Source organism: Cygnus atratus, chromosome 1 (genome assembly GCF_013377495.2).
Source record: "Cygnus atratus isolate AKBS03 ecotype Queensland, Australia chromosome 1, CAtr_DNAZoo_HiC_assembly, whole genome shotgun sequence".
Classification (NCBI taxonomy): Eukaryota; Metazoa; Chordata; class Aves; order Anseriformes; family Anatidae; genus Cygnus; species Cygnus atratus.
In genome coordinates this window covers 79,513,542-79,530,442 of record NC_066362.1, presented here as the reverse complement: position 1 = coordinate 79,530,442, position 16,901 = coordinate 79,513,542, and the positions used below count along the sequence as shown (strand labels likewise).

General features: G+C 39.8%; 1 protein-coding gene across 21 annotated transcripts in view; it reads right to left on the bottom strand.

Annotated features, from left to right (window-relative positions):
- Positions 1-16,901, bottom strand: part of NRIP1 (nuclear receptor interacting protein 1) — a 76,872-nt gene that overhangs the window by 32,224 nt on the left and 27,747 nt on the right. For 2 of the 21 annotated variants that reach the window (XM_050708044.1, XM_050708066.1), the window contains exon 1: positions 398-719. The exons of 18 other annotated variants lie outside the window; for them this stretch is intronic. The gene's annotated coding sequence lies outside the window, so the exon portion shown is untranslated. Of the gene's footprint in view, positions 1-397; positions 802-16,901 lie in introns of those variants that run through there. One more of the 21 variants, XM_050708036.1, reaches the window with a different exon arrangement.

The following is a 16,901-nucleotide window of genomic DNA, read 5'->3' as shown; positions in this document are numbered from 1 at the left end:
AGAGACGAACACATCAATGTTCAAATATACGTATCTCCCATTTATCATCTTACTAAAAGCTCAAAAAAATCACACTTACAATATTGACCAGAATTTTATCTGTATAGGTACGTAGCAACCACTGACACAGATGTGAGAAACTGAATATAATATAGACAATTCTGTTACCTATCTCCTTACGTTGCCATTGGCATAAACAATATATTTGTCTCATTAGCAGGGGCTACCTAGTTCACTGTAGTAAACAAAGCTGCAGATATGACAGGCTCACATACTTTTCATTCATTCACATATTTTTCTTTACTTAGACTTCTAGCATGTGCCACAGAAGAGCTGAATGTTAAACATTCCTGGAGTGTCACAATATGTAATACAATAAAACAGATTACAACCATACCTTTCTTTCACAGCAGTGGTGCCAAGCACAGGTACACTGTAGCAATCAATTTGTTCTGCAGACAGTAAGGCTTTCATAGAATACTAATGCAAAAATCTTTTCTTTCTCCTTCGACTTGACTCCCCAATGCCCGGGTCCCGACCAATACAAGGAGGAAGGCGGAATGTCTTTTGCTGAGATAACCACAACTACTAATCAAGCATACGTGTACAAGGGCACAGGATTAAACCTCCACCAAGCTTGACACAGGCACCGAGAGTAGCTAAACACATGCACGGCAAGGTCAGAATTAAACACACGCACACACATCTACTTGAGTGAACTAATTTATCACACTTTACCACTGACGGCTTTTTACCTCAGGGGAGTAAAATTACATCCTGGTGAACTGACGAGATTCAGACACAACAGCATCACAACACCAAATCAGATTTCACAGAAACGCGAACTGCGTGCTGAGGTGAACACTCCCCTCTGTACTTAGCAGGCTGTTTCAGAAACTCTGCGTCTGCTATGTGTGTCTGGACGTGCCTGTGTTTGTGCATGCGTGTGGGTGCGTGTGCAACAAAGACTGCTGGACAGAGGCTACAGCTGAGTGATCCCATTAGCGTTCAGAAATGGGTAGTAACTTGCTTCAAGAGAGTTTTCTTTTTGACTGTTTTTATCTACCTCTTTGCATAATCAATCTATCAAGTCTAATTACTCCAGAAGAAAGCATTTTATTATTGTCTAACATAGCAAATGTCAAACAAGCTGTTCGTTTACCTTGAAGTTTATTAGCATAGAAATGCAACATGAAGATGCTCTCAAAATATTGTCACTTGTATTCACAACATATTTTCTAAAACCCACTTAGCAGGTTTTTATTGGCTGGCATAGCTGGATACTGTATTGCTACTTAAAATAGGCAGGACTATCTTCACTGTATCACCCCTGAGCTAATGGAAGAGTTTTTCTTTAAACACACGATTTATATTTAACTTTTGTCTTTGGCTCTTTTTATTTAAAGAGTTTCCCCACATTCAAGTCAGCCATACGTATGTGGATACACGTTTTCATAAAGGTTCATACACGTGCCTTTCAAGTACGAAAGGAAAGTGAAATACTGAAATTTAAAAGCAGGGATTTTCACCCTTCCTGGTATTTTCCTCATAGTCCTTGCAGATGTACATTTTGCCAAAACCATCAAGACAAACCCTGTAAATTATTATTGACAGGGTTTTAATAACGCTGCTTTTGTATGTGATCTGTACTTAGAAGAAAATACTGTACAAATACTCCTAAAAATAACCCTGAAAATAGCATTTGGCACTTCACCTAGAATAAATTAGCAAAATAGTTTTGAAATATCAGTGGCTTCATGGAGACACCATAAAAAAGAAGCATAATCAATACTGATGAGTTTGCCCTTGACATACTGACCGTGTCACCAGGCTACTGTCATGTGATATCATGTCATTTCCCCACCTGGCTCATGACCTTGTCCTTTAAATGACCCAAAGCTTCCCTCAAGTAGCAGGAGGCCCCTCCCCGCTGTCTCAGCAAGGTCGAATGGGTCAGCATGTCCTCATCTATAATCCACCACCATTTGTCAGCAGGGAGGCTGGAGGAGGCAGGCTTGCTACAAGGGGAGAATGCCCAATTAGGCAGCTGTCACACAAAGCATAGGCTGCAAAATTATCCCCTGTCAAAAGAAAGAGCAGCTGCGGGTGCCAATTACAGCAACCTTTCAACCCTTTAGGTACTGGAAACTACACAGAAGTAAATGAAGTACAATTAGTGATAACAAATCGATGAATTAGGACAGTAAATTAGGAATTACTAGCAGGTGAGCTTAGGTCTTCCATAATATTAAGGGCACAGCACACCCCAGGCAAGGGCAAGAGCAAGAGCATACAAATTTCACACAGCAGATCTGCTTTGTCCTATCCGTTTTTCTTGTGTGGAACCTGTTTTCCTCCACCCTTTTCTCCTCACAAGCCTCATCTGAGAGGGACAGCGCAGGGAAGGGAAGAAAAGCAGCCCAAAGGGGAAAGAAGTTGTAGTGCCTGCTCTTTCCTCCCTGTCCTGGCAAATGCAGTTTCCTCCTTTCTCACATGGAGGTTCTGGGAGCCAGCACAATCTGTCTGTAGTAAGCATACTCCATTTCAGCCTGACATTTGACATTTGCTGCACCTCCTGTTCCAGCTGAACAAGATTCACTCAGGAAAAAAAATAGAAAGCCTAAAAACCATAAACACAAAGAACAACAAGAGACATTTTCATACATTCTCAGTATAATCTATGTCATTTACACATGAAACACTCGGCTGGGAGATTTCAGTGCTTAATTTCTGACTGCAGAAGGAAGACTTATTCCTCCATGTTTCAATTCCCCAATGCACCATGCAGTGGCATCTCTGAGCGCACGCACAGCCCGTCTTCTAAGCTGGCTAGCAGAGCCCCTACCCAGTGCCTCTGCTGCTGTCGCTGTGCGCTAGCGACAAAAGCCAGGTTCTGCAGAGCAGGGCAGGGCAGGGCAAAGCAGAGCAGGGCAGGTCGCGCTTCCCCTCCGGAAGCTGCCAGCACAGCAGGTGCCATTGGGATGTGCTGCCAGCGGGAGCAGCAGCACTACGCAGGCAAGCTGGGTGGTGGCTCACAGGGTTCCGCACACACGAGGTGACTGTGGAGGCGTGGGCACCTGGTCGGTCACAGGGAATTCACAGCACAGGAAGCCCAAAAATCAGATCGGGGGAGGAAATATAGGAGACCGGATTAAAAGGATGGACAGGTCACACACACAGCCACCCCAAACCACGTCTCAGACTGTTGAACCAATGTCTCTGCACTTCAGTGCTTCGAGTCACACAGACAAACCTGGGGAACAATTCAGATTCCGAGATCCCTCCTACAATTAGGTTTTCCAGACAGCTCACAGTACTTTAAAACTAAGTGAAGTTGCCATTTATATTGCCGATTCTCTCCTTTCAAGCTCCATTCCTTTATCTCAAATCCGCCTTTATAATAGTCCAAATTTCTTCCAGTAGCACTTCTGAAACAATATGTGCATGCTTGCACTGTAATTCACACACACACATTTATGCTAATACATTCACTAAAATATGAAATATGGTAGAAATTAAGTCACTCGTGTCTAGGAAGCAATTTCCTATGGCTATCTCTTGATCTCTAGCCAGCACGGAATATTTCACTGTAAATAAATAAATACCTAGCTTTCATAACTCAGGTAAGAAAATGCATAATACAATCCCAACTATAAATGGATGTAAAAATGTTCATTTAACAGCAGTTGCAATATTGCTCATCAAGTTTGACATTCTCTTTTAAGTAGCATATGGAAACTGCAGCGTACTGAAAGAGTTAATGTGTTTAGAATTCAGTTTCCATCATACTTGGGTGACTATCTCTTTAAATAATTTAAATCCTCTCCATCAACTACAAAGCTGTTTTGAAGCCATTTAGCTTTGTTCTTTACATGTGTTCTAATTAAGAAATGACCTTGTCATCACACACACCAGAAATCCTGGATTATTTCCTGCAGCAAAAATCTGCGAAGCCAAAAAAAAGAAAAAAAAATACACACTTCTTCCTTTAGTGAGGAGCTGAGGAAGTTGTTGGTTGGCTGAATGCTGAAGCAGTTTCACCGCATAATTTTTTTGCTGTTATTGAATGTCACAGGGCGGGTTAGCATGACCTTGAGCTGCATCAGCAGCACAGCAAGGGTCGAGATGCCTGCAGGCGCCCTTGTACTGGATTTGCAAGACAAAAACCTTCAAACTGGCTGAAGGACATCTTAAATCTCTTCAAAGGTTTTCCGAACTAATCTGGGCTGCTCTTAGCCGGATCTGTGCCCGTTTGAGAGGCAAAATTAAAAACAAGGTCTTTGACAGGATGTTGTCTGCTCTTAACCCTTCTCTTGCAGCAGGCAGCGTATCGCAGGCGTGCTGAAGGGACACTTTCATAAGCAGCAGAGATGAACACGGTTCAACCGGCAGCATTCTTTCGTAACAAAATTATGTAAGCAACCATTTACTGGAAAGGGAGCTGTTATTAATACAGAGCAGGCTCCCTACATAGCAATCGCCATCCCTCTCCTCCCCCAGCACAGTGCCCTTCCCCACACGGCTGTGCAGTCTGGGAGCACTGCGGTGCCATACCCTGGCTCAGGCTGCTCCCAGTGACACAGGTGGACAGAGGGGTGCTCGGGGTGCTCAGCTCCTCAGGGCCCCAGGACCCCTGTCTGTACCTGCTGGGGGCCAAGGGTTTCCTCAGCAACCAGGCAGCACCCATCTCAACAGGTTGCGAGTCTGGCGAGGCACGTAAGAGAAGGAGGGTCAAGAACATGAGGACGACTGCTTTGGCATGCAACAGACATGCTTTATGAGGAGAAATTAAGAAGCGTCCACTCCTCATCTGACCCTGTTATTTCCTTCTCAGTCATCCCGAGCCGGGAAGGAAGGAGAGAACAGGATATTAACATGCGACAGGCCTACCAGGAGTTTCAGGGCATGAGCGCACGTACCGGGGAACTGAAATAAAGACAGCCAGCCTCTCTGCTCTTGACTGCTCATCATCTGACAAGTGACAGAGGTTTTCTAAAAACTTGAGTGAATATACAGAGATAACCAGTAGGAAAGGCCCGAGGCGCACATGGTTACTCTATGAAACCACAGATTTACCCAATGGATGTGGCAGCGTCATGCAAATGCAACTATCAACATGTTTAAGACATGGCCACTTTCTTCAGAAGCATACTTGCACACACAACCTCCAATTTCAGAAAGAATTTCCCAATGAATAACAACTTTTTGTACTCCTACTGAGGAAATAATATGGATTCCCACATACAAAAGTAAAGAAAGGACCATCACCACCTTATCTTCATGTCTGTTTTAGTGGTGTTATTATTCAAACTATCAAATTTCTGCATGCAAAAAATACAAATGGGTCAAAATCTCAGCTTAATCAAGATAAGTTATCACACTTGAGAACCATCTTTTACTATTTCTAGGATATACGCCATACAAGTCCTTGTGGAGAAGAGGAAAACAGAGCCATTCACACCAGCAGAGGGTGTTCTAATTCTTTTCTGGTTGAACATTAACGGCTTAAGTCAGTCTGGTTTTATATAGAGGGTCTTTAAAGTACTATGTACTCCCTCCCAGACAAGAGCAAAACACATTTAAGTTTACTGAAGGACACAGCTTTGGCAGTTACATCACAACTGTTATGACACTATCCTCCACCTACCACTAAAATAGACTCACTTCATCATTCCCAAGAGTCGTGGCGTTTCTCACAAAATATCCTCCTTGTTAAACAACTAACAATGTTACGTGCTAGATTTCCAGTAACACTAGTAAGAGCGCCTTTTATATTGGTAGAGGAGGAACTTGTACAATACACATAGGCCTTCCCACAGACCCGCCAAGGCTTCTAACGTGTTTATTATGCTTGGACAGAGGGCCACGGTGTTCCTGCAGCGCCTGGATGTCAGAATAACCTCTGCCATTATTCAGAATGCTCTCAAGGTTTGCCTCCCAGGAAGGTCCCAGACCGGCTCTGGTTCGCAGCCATATGGGAATGGCACACAACCAAGAATGCCTTCTCATCCATTTTGGGACTCTGGCAAACGGAGATTGATCAGATCCATGCATGTGGTTCATTGATTGTTCTGCACAAATGTGTTCTTTGTGTCCCTTGAATAACAAAACACCAGACAGGCAGCCAATTGTGGTTTAAAAAAAGTTTTGTCTGTTGGCCTATTACACATTTTTTTTTTTTGAAGTAATGGGTCCTACACTGTGTTTCCTAGAAAACTTTCTAGTTTACGCCAGAGTTACCAGGAAAAGGGATTAGGTGAGACCAACTTAAGTAGTTTATATTACACGTCAGTCTAGCAGAAAATACTGAGAAGTACTTTCATGGTATGCACAACTGAACATGAAACATCAGTGGTTTAATTTTTTTCTCCAAACATGTAGCAAAACAAAAATATATTACAGGTTCTCCAAACATCAGGAATTGTGAAAACTCCCAAAAACAAAAACAAAGAACTCACGTTGCAATGTTCCATCTGAACAGGGCGATTAAAAAGTGCAATGAAAGCTTTCAAGCCAGGTAGTAGTTACTGCCAAGCATGGGACACATTGTGTGGCCCTGCCAAAGCCCCCAAATACAAATTACCAGCTTTCTTCCAGGGCTACGACATTCCAGCAAACACTTTCCAACTCAGACCACCTTAAGAACTTCACACAGAAGGCAGTGGTTCACACAGCATCTAACCACAACCCAGAAGTTACAGCAGCAATCTGTATGCCCATACGCAAAGGATACAGCCATCACAGCATCATACCATCTATGAAGGTGGACAGCCATTCATTTCTAACCTTCTGATAAAAATGGTCTTTGGGACTACAATTCCTCATGGCCAGCAACTGCACCAAGGCACACTGTTCTCAGAAGTAACACTATCCACTTGGTGCCTTACACAGACATGCTCGCACAAACGCACACAAACCCAATAATGGACAAGACCAGCATTTTACAACCAGTCCAAGTACAGGTTGTCCATGCAGCCTTAATTGTACCATTTTCTAAATGCTGATTCTGGCTATACTTTAAGCATAGGGCAGTTATTTTATACACACTGTAGCTCAATGCAGCAAATAAAGTAAGTTAAAAAAGAAAACAAAGATGGCAGAGTTTAATATAATCTGTTCTTTTCACACCTGGACCCCATTATTTAATAAAACTGTATCTGCTAACACAAAGATGCTATTGATTAAAAAAAAAATCTCTTGCAAGCAAACACAGATATGCTCCGTTGGTACCAGTATTAACAAGTAACAGTTGTAAAATTGTCCTGTGGCCATGGCACACAATGTTATGACCTGTGTTCCTAGCAATATCAGAAGTAGCCCAATGTCTAACACTGCACATGAGAGTCTTCTAGAGACAGAAGTTGTAAATTATGATTCTAATTTTCTTTGTGAGCTGTGGTGTAAAAACAGTGACAATTTTTTTTAAAGTGCAAATTAGGTAAGTGGGGCTACTTATTTTAAGTAACCTGAATAAATAGAAATTTTGATAAATTAGTCTTTATAGTGGTAGTACTATTAAGTAGTACTAACACAGTAAAAATAGGTGCGCTGTCATGAAAATGGAAACATCGCCAGATACAAACTCAGTACAGAACTAACAGATGAAACATTAATATAGACAAATCTTAGAACGGTTAAAGAAAAACAGAGTGCACGTGAAAATGCACACGAACACAATTATGAAGTGCTAGGTACATCTACTTAAGTTCTACCTATCTTAACTAAAGCCATGGAAAACATGTAAAGAAGTGAAAGTAGAGAAGCCTTAAAATTAGTGTATTAGTTTCAAGTATACTTAATAGAACTAATATTTTTTTTCTAGTATAAGAATGTTAGCTATATGATTAACTTCCTTTTGCATACTAGTACAACTGTTACACTTAAGCAGTAGCTAAGGAGGATAAGTACTGAATATTGTAGATTGAAGGAAACAAAAGTTGCAATTCTTTCCAAATCCACAGGGAAAAAAAAAGGTCTTAACAGATTATCAATGTTTACACTTAGAAAGGATATAGCCTTATTCTACCAAGGTCTCATTTAACACCCAGGCAATTTCCTTTCCAAGTCATCTTTAAGTTCTCCCTCTGCTCTGCCCCTTGCTAGCAAAACCAGTGCTTTAATTCAGTTCTCCCAATGACTCAAGCATTCATGGCAACAAATCTTCCGCAGGTGTTTTTCCAAAAGCACTGTCTTCCAAATCTGGGTCTGGGGACACCTCTCCACACACTGCATCTCAAAAAAGCAAGGCTGACTACTTGCAGAGATAGCACTGTTCATTTGTGGGAGGAGGGTTCATTTCCTGCTTCAGACATCTCAGATACCCATCTAAGAATATGAGCAACAGTTCACATTACACACACTCATGAGTTTGGTTTATTCTAGTATTTAACTTGTGTACCGATCAGGAATTACATGCGCATTCACAGAATAGTGACTATATCCGTGTTTAAGTGTATTTTGTTAAATCAGGGCCCTGAAACTTCATGCAGCTTTTCCACATTGCTGTGCCAGTTCATTTTATTCAGTACAAAACCACCAAAAACCTTTGAGTTCTTCTGCCCAAGGTCATTTTTAACATTCACAAGCACAGCTTTTTGGCTGTCTGTAGACCAAAGATTTTTTTTTTCTTAAGTGCATTTAAGAGCAAAGTGATGTCTAGAAACATCTTTAAATGGTGAAAAACATCATTTGAAGTTGCCTTAATCAATTTGTCTGTTAATAATTCTACTTGGCTACCCTTATTAACCATAGGTTTTAATTTAGTCTTCATTCTCTGCAGCCACCCATATCTAGAAGGTATAACCACGATGCAAAATCAGGCTCAACTCCTGCAATCTCAAAGTCTAAGCTACTCCTCCCACCCTTAGTCTTTGAAGGCATCCAGTAGAGAATCAGGTCCTTGAGTTCCTCTCCCTGCTCTGCCAGATACAACGTTTTCTAAATTTCCACTTAAAAGCATGGGAAGTAGAGGGGAGAAAGCTACTTCCATTCAATGATAATTCATAATTTGCAAATATCCATTAGTTTGTCTATATCATAAGCAGTTAAGAAAGATTCCCTGGTCCCCAACCTTTTTCTTTTACCACTCCAACTGATCTCTTCAGGCTTCTCTATCACTTTTCCATCTTATACTTAAGGATGTGGGACTGAGAGGGGAAAAACTAGCACTTATTTTGCCCCCCTTTTTTTTTTATTGTATTATGTATTAGCCATCATTAATATTTTGTCAGCACCTGATAGCTTAAGTAGTATCAGAAACATGGGGTATAAAAATGTTTTGTTTTCCAAGTAGAAACATTGGTCTCTATCAAACATTACACTGCCAATGCTCACCTTCAAATATTCTCATTTAAATACTCTATTATCTTTGGAAATCTCAGATATCATTACCAAGTAAAAAGCAGCATACTGATTACGGAAAACACAGCAAGTTACAAAAAGCGAGAACCGGATGTGTCTGGCAGGCAACAATCTTTTGTATACAATACACTGTATTTCCATGTATGTGCATGTGTGGTAGACATGCATACTTTTACTGGTAGTCCAGGTTATTTTAAGAAAAGAGAGTAAGAAGCTGACAACCAGAAAAGCCCAACAGAAGAATGAATCATACTTGTACAGTTCCAGCAATGATCACACTGTAATACTGTTGCCAGGTGTCCAGCAAAATAGCTGAAGCCAACATGAGTCAGCAGTGGTTCCTGGTTATTGAGTTTGAGTATTCACTTGCCAATTGCATCTCCTTCTCTCAAACACGCTTCGTTTTTATCTTCAATGATACAAATTCCTAGGTCAAACAGTGACTCAAACCTCTTCTGTTCTCCTGCTAGCAAGAGTGTCAGAAATACATCTAACGTGCATTCTCTTGCTATTTTTTTGTTTTGGTTTTTAAACTTTACAGAATTCTTAATTTAGATTGCCAGTGCTTTGCCTTACACTCGATCAGGGACTCCTACTTCACTGCATAAATCTAAGCCTGAAACATGTTAGATTTTTTTTTCTTTTTTTTTGTTTCCTAATGTTCAAATGCTTATGGATCTTTTTCCTTTCTGAGGAAGGCTAGACAGATCCCTTTAGAAATGAGTCCCCTCAATTGTCTTACAGTAAAGATAATCCCTAAAGCCAAATACATTGCCTCAATAAAAATGAACAATAACTTCATACTTATGACAAAATTTTAAACTACAGATCTTGTGAAACTACTAGTTTAGGAAAATATGGAACACAAATTCTCATGCATTTCAGAAGATGCATTCAAGCATTCAGTGCATGGCACAAAATATAACTCCATTTTTTTTTGCCATGAGAAACAGCCCATTCAAGTTTCCCTAATTTTTAATATTTTGACAGTGATACAAATCTACAAATCCCTCCCTCCAGGCTGACTCAATTACATAATCAGAATTATGATGCTTTCTAACATTTTTTTATTTTTATTTTTTAAATGCACCCAATATTTTCAAAACATTTAAAAGACCTTAGTCACTTCTCAATTATGTTCATTTGTGGATGACTAACAATACATCTGCATGCCAAACAGACGTGAAGCATTCTTCAGGAGGCATGGGGCTACATAAAAAACACAGATTCACTAAATGAAAATACTGTGAGAATGATTATTTTCCTCAAACAAAAAAACAACTTGGAATTATTTTTTTCAGCTTTCCAATCTTGCATTAACATTGCAAAAACAGTTTGAGCTACTAGGAATCTAAATGAAGTCCATAAAAATGGAAAAGTATTCTACCCTTATTTCATCTTCCCTGCTGTACACATAAACTACTATTGAGAAATCATGGATGAGCAGATGATGCAGTGATGCAATATTGGGAAAACAAGCTGAAAACTAACATTCACAAGGACAAAGGAGGTAGCATATTTTGGTCACTACTCTAAATGTAGCGTATCTCCTTTACAAAATAGTTGTATAAATATCAAATGTCATCTTACAGGTTGTTTCAACTTACAATGGTTAACAGATCAGCCACAGGATGGGTGAGAACTGACAGAAAACTCTACAACTTTCCTCCTTGCAATGCATTGGGTATTAGTAGTAACAAGTGTTAAACAAAGCATGACCAAAGTACTGACCATTGCAAAAAAAAAATAAAGGACCCAATTTATGTGCTCACAAGAGTAAAACTGAATGTTACAGTAAACCACCACCACCCCTGCCCCCAAAGCCTAAGACCGCCAAAAAATATCTTTGCACAGAGGGCATCTGCACAGGGGGCTCTACATTGTGGCTGGACTCCCTGGATTCCAGGCGTTACCCACAAGACATGTCTGTGAGAAGAACCTCATGGAAAATTTCCTTCTCTTGATTCTCTTCCTATGAGGTTTTCCAGAGCAGAAGCAATTTGGCTCTGGAATATTCATGACACTGCCACCTGACATCAAGGTTCATTTCTCTGTGAAAGAGCCTCCAAAGGATAATAAAGTAAAAGTCTGAACACTTGCAAGAAATATGTAATAATGCAGGGAAGCAGTAAAGATTACTCCTCCCCTAAGCAAATGGAGTAAGTAGATAATCATGGAAAAGAAATTAAGATCTTCCAAAAGCCTTTTTCCTCTGAGGAACAGAAAAACAATCTGACCTTTGATTGTAACAAGTATCAATATCTAATACGCATGTGTTTCAAAGCAAGCTGGGTACAAGAAACTCGTAAAACCTAAAGTTATATTTTGTAATCCAAATTGGAAAGCTCAAATTGCAACTTGCAGACCACATCCAATCCACTGGAAAAATCTGCCTGGCCTGCAGACATCCCTTACTGTCTTCTTCCCATATGGCTAATTAGATATGAGAAGGAAGCAGACAAGGGTTAGAGGAATTGCCCTCAGATTGCTGTGCTTCACGAGAACCTGGCAGCCTCCACTCTACTGAAAAAAAAAAGGGTATAGGTTACCATGCAGTAGTGCTGGTGCTCACATAGCTGTCACACGGAGCAAAGTTCACATACGTTTACAGGTGTATCTATTAGCATGGCCAGTCCTACATCAGGGTGATTGCATTTCCCAAAAAAAAAAAAAAAAAACGCCTTGTTACAACATACACATGCTCAGTCCTTAGACAGTTATAAACACAGCTGTGGACATTATCATTTGTGGCCCAGACACTCCATAACAAGTTCTGCTCCCTAGAGTGGCTGGACTCTGGATTCTTCAAATCAACAAGCTTCACATTGATCCAGGCAATAAATGCCTCAAATGGCAAGAGTGAGGATGGTGGAGGGGTTCCTCTCAAAACAGGTACAGCTCACCAAGGAGGGCTCTCCGTGCTGAATGAGTAACATTTGCTCGAGAGTGACTGCTAGCTGCCACCACAACTACCTCAGGGTGTGCATACCAATGTTCTTGGACTGCTGCCATATTATCCATATATGTTTCATTATAGCTCATCTCCTTAATGTGCAAGACATTTATCTTTGATTCTTTCAAAATGAGAAAGGGAAAAAAAATGGATACTGTAGAACTGTTTTTAGCACAGTTCAGACTATTTAAATTGGGCCATTGTAAGCTCTTTTAGCAGATTTTTCTTTGTCATAGACACAAGTGACAGCACTACATTATTTTTGCCCTATAAAAAACAAACACCAAAACACTATTCTGAAATATTAGGGCTAAAATTTCTAATAACAGTCATGTATCTTCTAGTCATCAGGAGGTTTCAAAATTAAAAATACAGAAAAATGATTTTGTCTACAGAATTTTCTTCTCTGTTTTACTAAACCTTACAACGAGCATATAGATCAATAAGTACAAGAACCAGCAGTGACCAAACCTGAGCAAAAGAAATCTATCCACAATCAACCGGCCCACTGGCTTCAACACTAGTTACTTACAAGGGGGGAGTGAAGGGATGAACAAAACTTGTAAGATTTAGTCCATGAATTCAAGACATTCAAATTAATGACCTAGATCCACAAGGAAGAAAAACACCCACAAGCAAACATCACAGGAAATACAGAGATCTTCCAAATCCTTACGTATGCAGTGAAATTAAGGAGCACAATTGAAAAGGCACAATTTCAAGCACAACGAAGTTTCATTAATATGTGCTTTCAGAACAATGGCACTTGGATGGTATTCTGTTATTTAAAATGTTTGTCCAATATGTTTCCTTGAGGATGAACTGTATCAGACATCCTGCAAAAATATAATTCATGGTAAAAACCTGAGTATCAGCGATGTGGGAAAAAAAAAAAAGGATACTCAAATTAACTTGACTAATTACTCATAAAAATTTACCAACCCATATGCAAACAGGATTTACTAGTCTTTCATAATGGTTAAGAATACATACTAAATCCTTTAATCCACCCATTAAGAAAACAACTTTCCTCTGTTGCTTCCTTGCTTGTAGATTTTTTTCCTGTTTCACATTAGATGTGAGCAACTTTTAAAGTCTTACTTCCTTGCAACCACTAACATGACACAAATGTCACACAATGTCATTCACCAGCACAGAAATGCTGATTAGGTTACAGGCATTATATGCGCCATACTGTCAAGTCCCACAAGAAAAACCTGCATAAAGTGGCCAAAAAACTCTGATTAGTTTTCTTCTGTCCTTATACAATTGAACTCTTCTATCAGAGTAGTTTGTGTTTCAGTTTGAGTAACAGAGTCTGTATGGGTTCACTAAAAACACAGTACAAACCTAGACATGCATTTGAAACCAGTTCCTGGGTCTATCATTACGTGGTAGAAGTGGGTGAACTCTTCTCCTTTATCAATTGCACACAGCCTTTACACTCTCATATCTTGTTCTCTGTTCCTGCTCTCTCCCTCCTTAATTTGTTGCAAAAAAGGGCATGGGAGGAACCATTTCCACACTCTTAAAAACAGAGAAGTTCTAACAAGTAAGGTTTACAGGTTTACAACCTGCTGAACTTGATACCATCCCCAAAGACGGCTTTTCCCCTTCACTCAGATGTTACATACCACAGTTCTAGCCTACCTGCATATTTATAGCAGGTTATCTTCCTTATAGACAAAATCAGCGAGTTATGTTACTGTTGCAAATAAAAAAAATAAAGAAAGAAAATTGAGTAAAAGGAATAATTTAAATCTTAAATGTCTGTGCATCATCCCACACTGGATCATACTCCAACATACATGCATTAAGCAAAGTTCCACAGTAAATCATACCTAAATATTTCAAGCAAATGCGATTCAATACTTTTTGTTTACATCCACAAAGGTTTAATTCAATGTGGCCTTCTCACTTAATAGTGATTCTTCTACTTACACTCAAGGCATTACTCATTGCAGGAAAAAGAGTTCTTGCCACTATGTAGCTTGATGGATATATGATGGCTTCACGTGGCAAAAAGAGAAAAAACTATTTATTTCTAATAGGGATGCTGCTGGCCTGAATGTTCCTTTTTTTTTTTCTGTATGATATCTATAACAGAGAGTAAGTTGTGCACTGTTGCCCCCTTGAGAAGGAACGTTGCTCCCTGGAGAGGAAAGTGACGTGGGACTAGTAGGGTGCCAGGCCACCCCTCCACAGCACCCTCCTGCCCAGCTGAGCATCCAGGTTCCTCTATTCTGGTGTGATGGCCAAAGAAAAAAGCAGAAATCAAACTGCAAAGTTAGTTTTCAGCTGAGTTCTATCTCACAGAACAAAACTTATGCCGTGGACAAACATAGACGCAAACCCTCCAATGAAACTCGGATTTTGTCAAGTCCATCTTCACTTTTCAAACTACAACATTTTTTTTTTATTTCTTTTTTTTGAATAAGTTTCAAAAAAAATATACTCTGGAAGAAGATTAGTTCGGATTATTTAACTTATACTCTTTCCCTTAAGTTGAACAGCTGTATCCAACAGATTTCTTTTCCAGGGCAAGCCAAAGAAAAATTGTTGGTTCTCATTTTTGATCTAAAGAAGGATACAAATGTCAACAAAACCCAAAAAAGTGATACACAACCTTAGAAATTTACAACAAAGAGGTTCAAGGATCCAAGGTCTCTTTTCTCATGAGGAAGAGGATACTCTGAGATGATTTAAGAGGTTTTCAGAGTTAGATAAAGTGACTGACAGAAAATACAAGTAAACAGGTAAGTCTGGCAGAAGTATTTAATGCTATAGGTAGTAGAATAAGCTATAACAGGTGGCGACTGAAACCAAAAATTTAAATGAGTTCACGAAAGACCAAAATTAGTTTCCAAATTAACAACAGAGCAGCAGCTTCAAAAACAGTCACTTTGGTTTTTTTTCTTCATGGAAGGGAAATCTTAACCTTATGTGCCATCTTTTCAGCACATTTTTTAAGTCTTTAATATTGTACACCATTTGCTTTTTTAATAAAGTAGGTTGTACATACATTAAAACAAAACAATAATTAATCTCGAAAAGAGAAATCTGACTCCACACCAACGAATAAACCAAGTGTGGATCAGACTGGCCCTCCCAAAAATCACATCTTATAAATGGACACAGGCCACACAAGGATTCAAACATGACTGAAAGGCCTCCTGCAAAGGACACTTCCCAGTACCATAGTTGCCTTTATCGCCTAAGCTGAAACCCACATGCCCAGCCAGGTCTCCTATAGCCAGCCAGCTGTCCCACCTCCCTTTCCTCCCCTCAGTTACACAAGATTACAAAATCTCCAATCAGTCCAAGGCCATGAAACTATTTCAGCTTTAATCTGTGCCTGCAAGAGAGCATGAACACAGATTTCATGGGCTATACTGAGCTTGGGCAGTGTCAGAAGTTTGTCCTGAGCTCTCAAAACATTTGATGCTGCTCCTATTAATTTAAAGGCAGAACTCAGCAGAAGACCTGTCTGAATATGCCTTGAAAGAGATGAAAAGGATATCCAGGAAAGAGAACAATCTTCATGATTACTGCTAGGTCAAGTAGCACCAATAGAGGAAAAAAAACATAACAGATTTGGAGAAAAAACAAGGATTCTGAAAAAAAGCATACCCCCCCCCAAAAAAAAAAAAAGCACACAATCCCAAATAAGTAAGAACACAAGCAAGGGCAAAATGAAGAACAGGGAGATTAAGAAATAAAAAAAGTAAGTCAGCTTTAATCCAAATACTTTTTCAGCCATGCTGCAATGTTGCATTATTTCCTACATTTCAATCATCATGTATGCACTCACCTAAATAGCTAGATCTTTATCCATACCAGTTTGTTTTTGCTACTTGACCCTAGATTACACCCTTGTCTTTCCCAGGACTGAGAGACTTCATTAGGGTTTTGTCACAGAGCATGGCTCACCACCCTGTGCGCTTTCTGGAGTAACAGAGCCACAGAGCTCCCCAGGCTCCTCATCAGCAGCATCTTCAACAAACCTCAGGTCAGTGCCTGGGTTGGTCTCAGCTCCAGTACAAAAGCACTTCTTTACTGGCTGAAGGAAGATCAGAATGCAAACACAAGTGTGGGGGAAGAGACATGGCAGGGGGTGAGCAATGGCAGGAGGGAGGCAGGGCAAAGAAACACAAAGTAGTGGTGTTTCCACACATAGAGCGCCAATTAGAAAATGAGAACCACCGATTTAAAATGTAACTTTAGGCTTTAAAATACATTAGGTGAAGAGTCAGCTTTACTGCATATGCATCTGGCTACTAGTATTACTCGAGCTTTCCCAATCTCCACCCTCCCCCCAGTCACAGTTTCATTGTGAAAGAATTTAATTATTATTTTCATTACCAGATGCATACATTATAAAATGAGCCTACACAGACAATGAGCACTCTGTACGAAAACAGGTGTAATAATTAAGAATGATCTGTTTATGTATGAAACTCTTCATTTTTATTGCAAACAAGGCTACCATTTAAAACATACTTTAATAAAAACATTCATAACAGTCATAACACTAAAACTGATGCCTGCCTTTTTCTTAAAGGATTACCCCAGTGCTTTAAATTTTAAT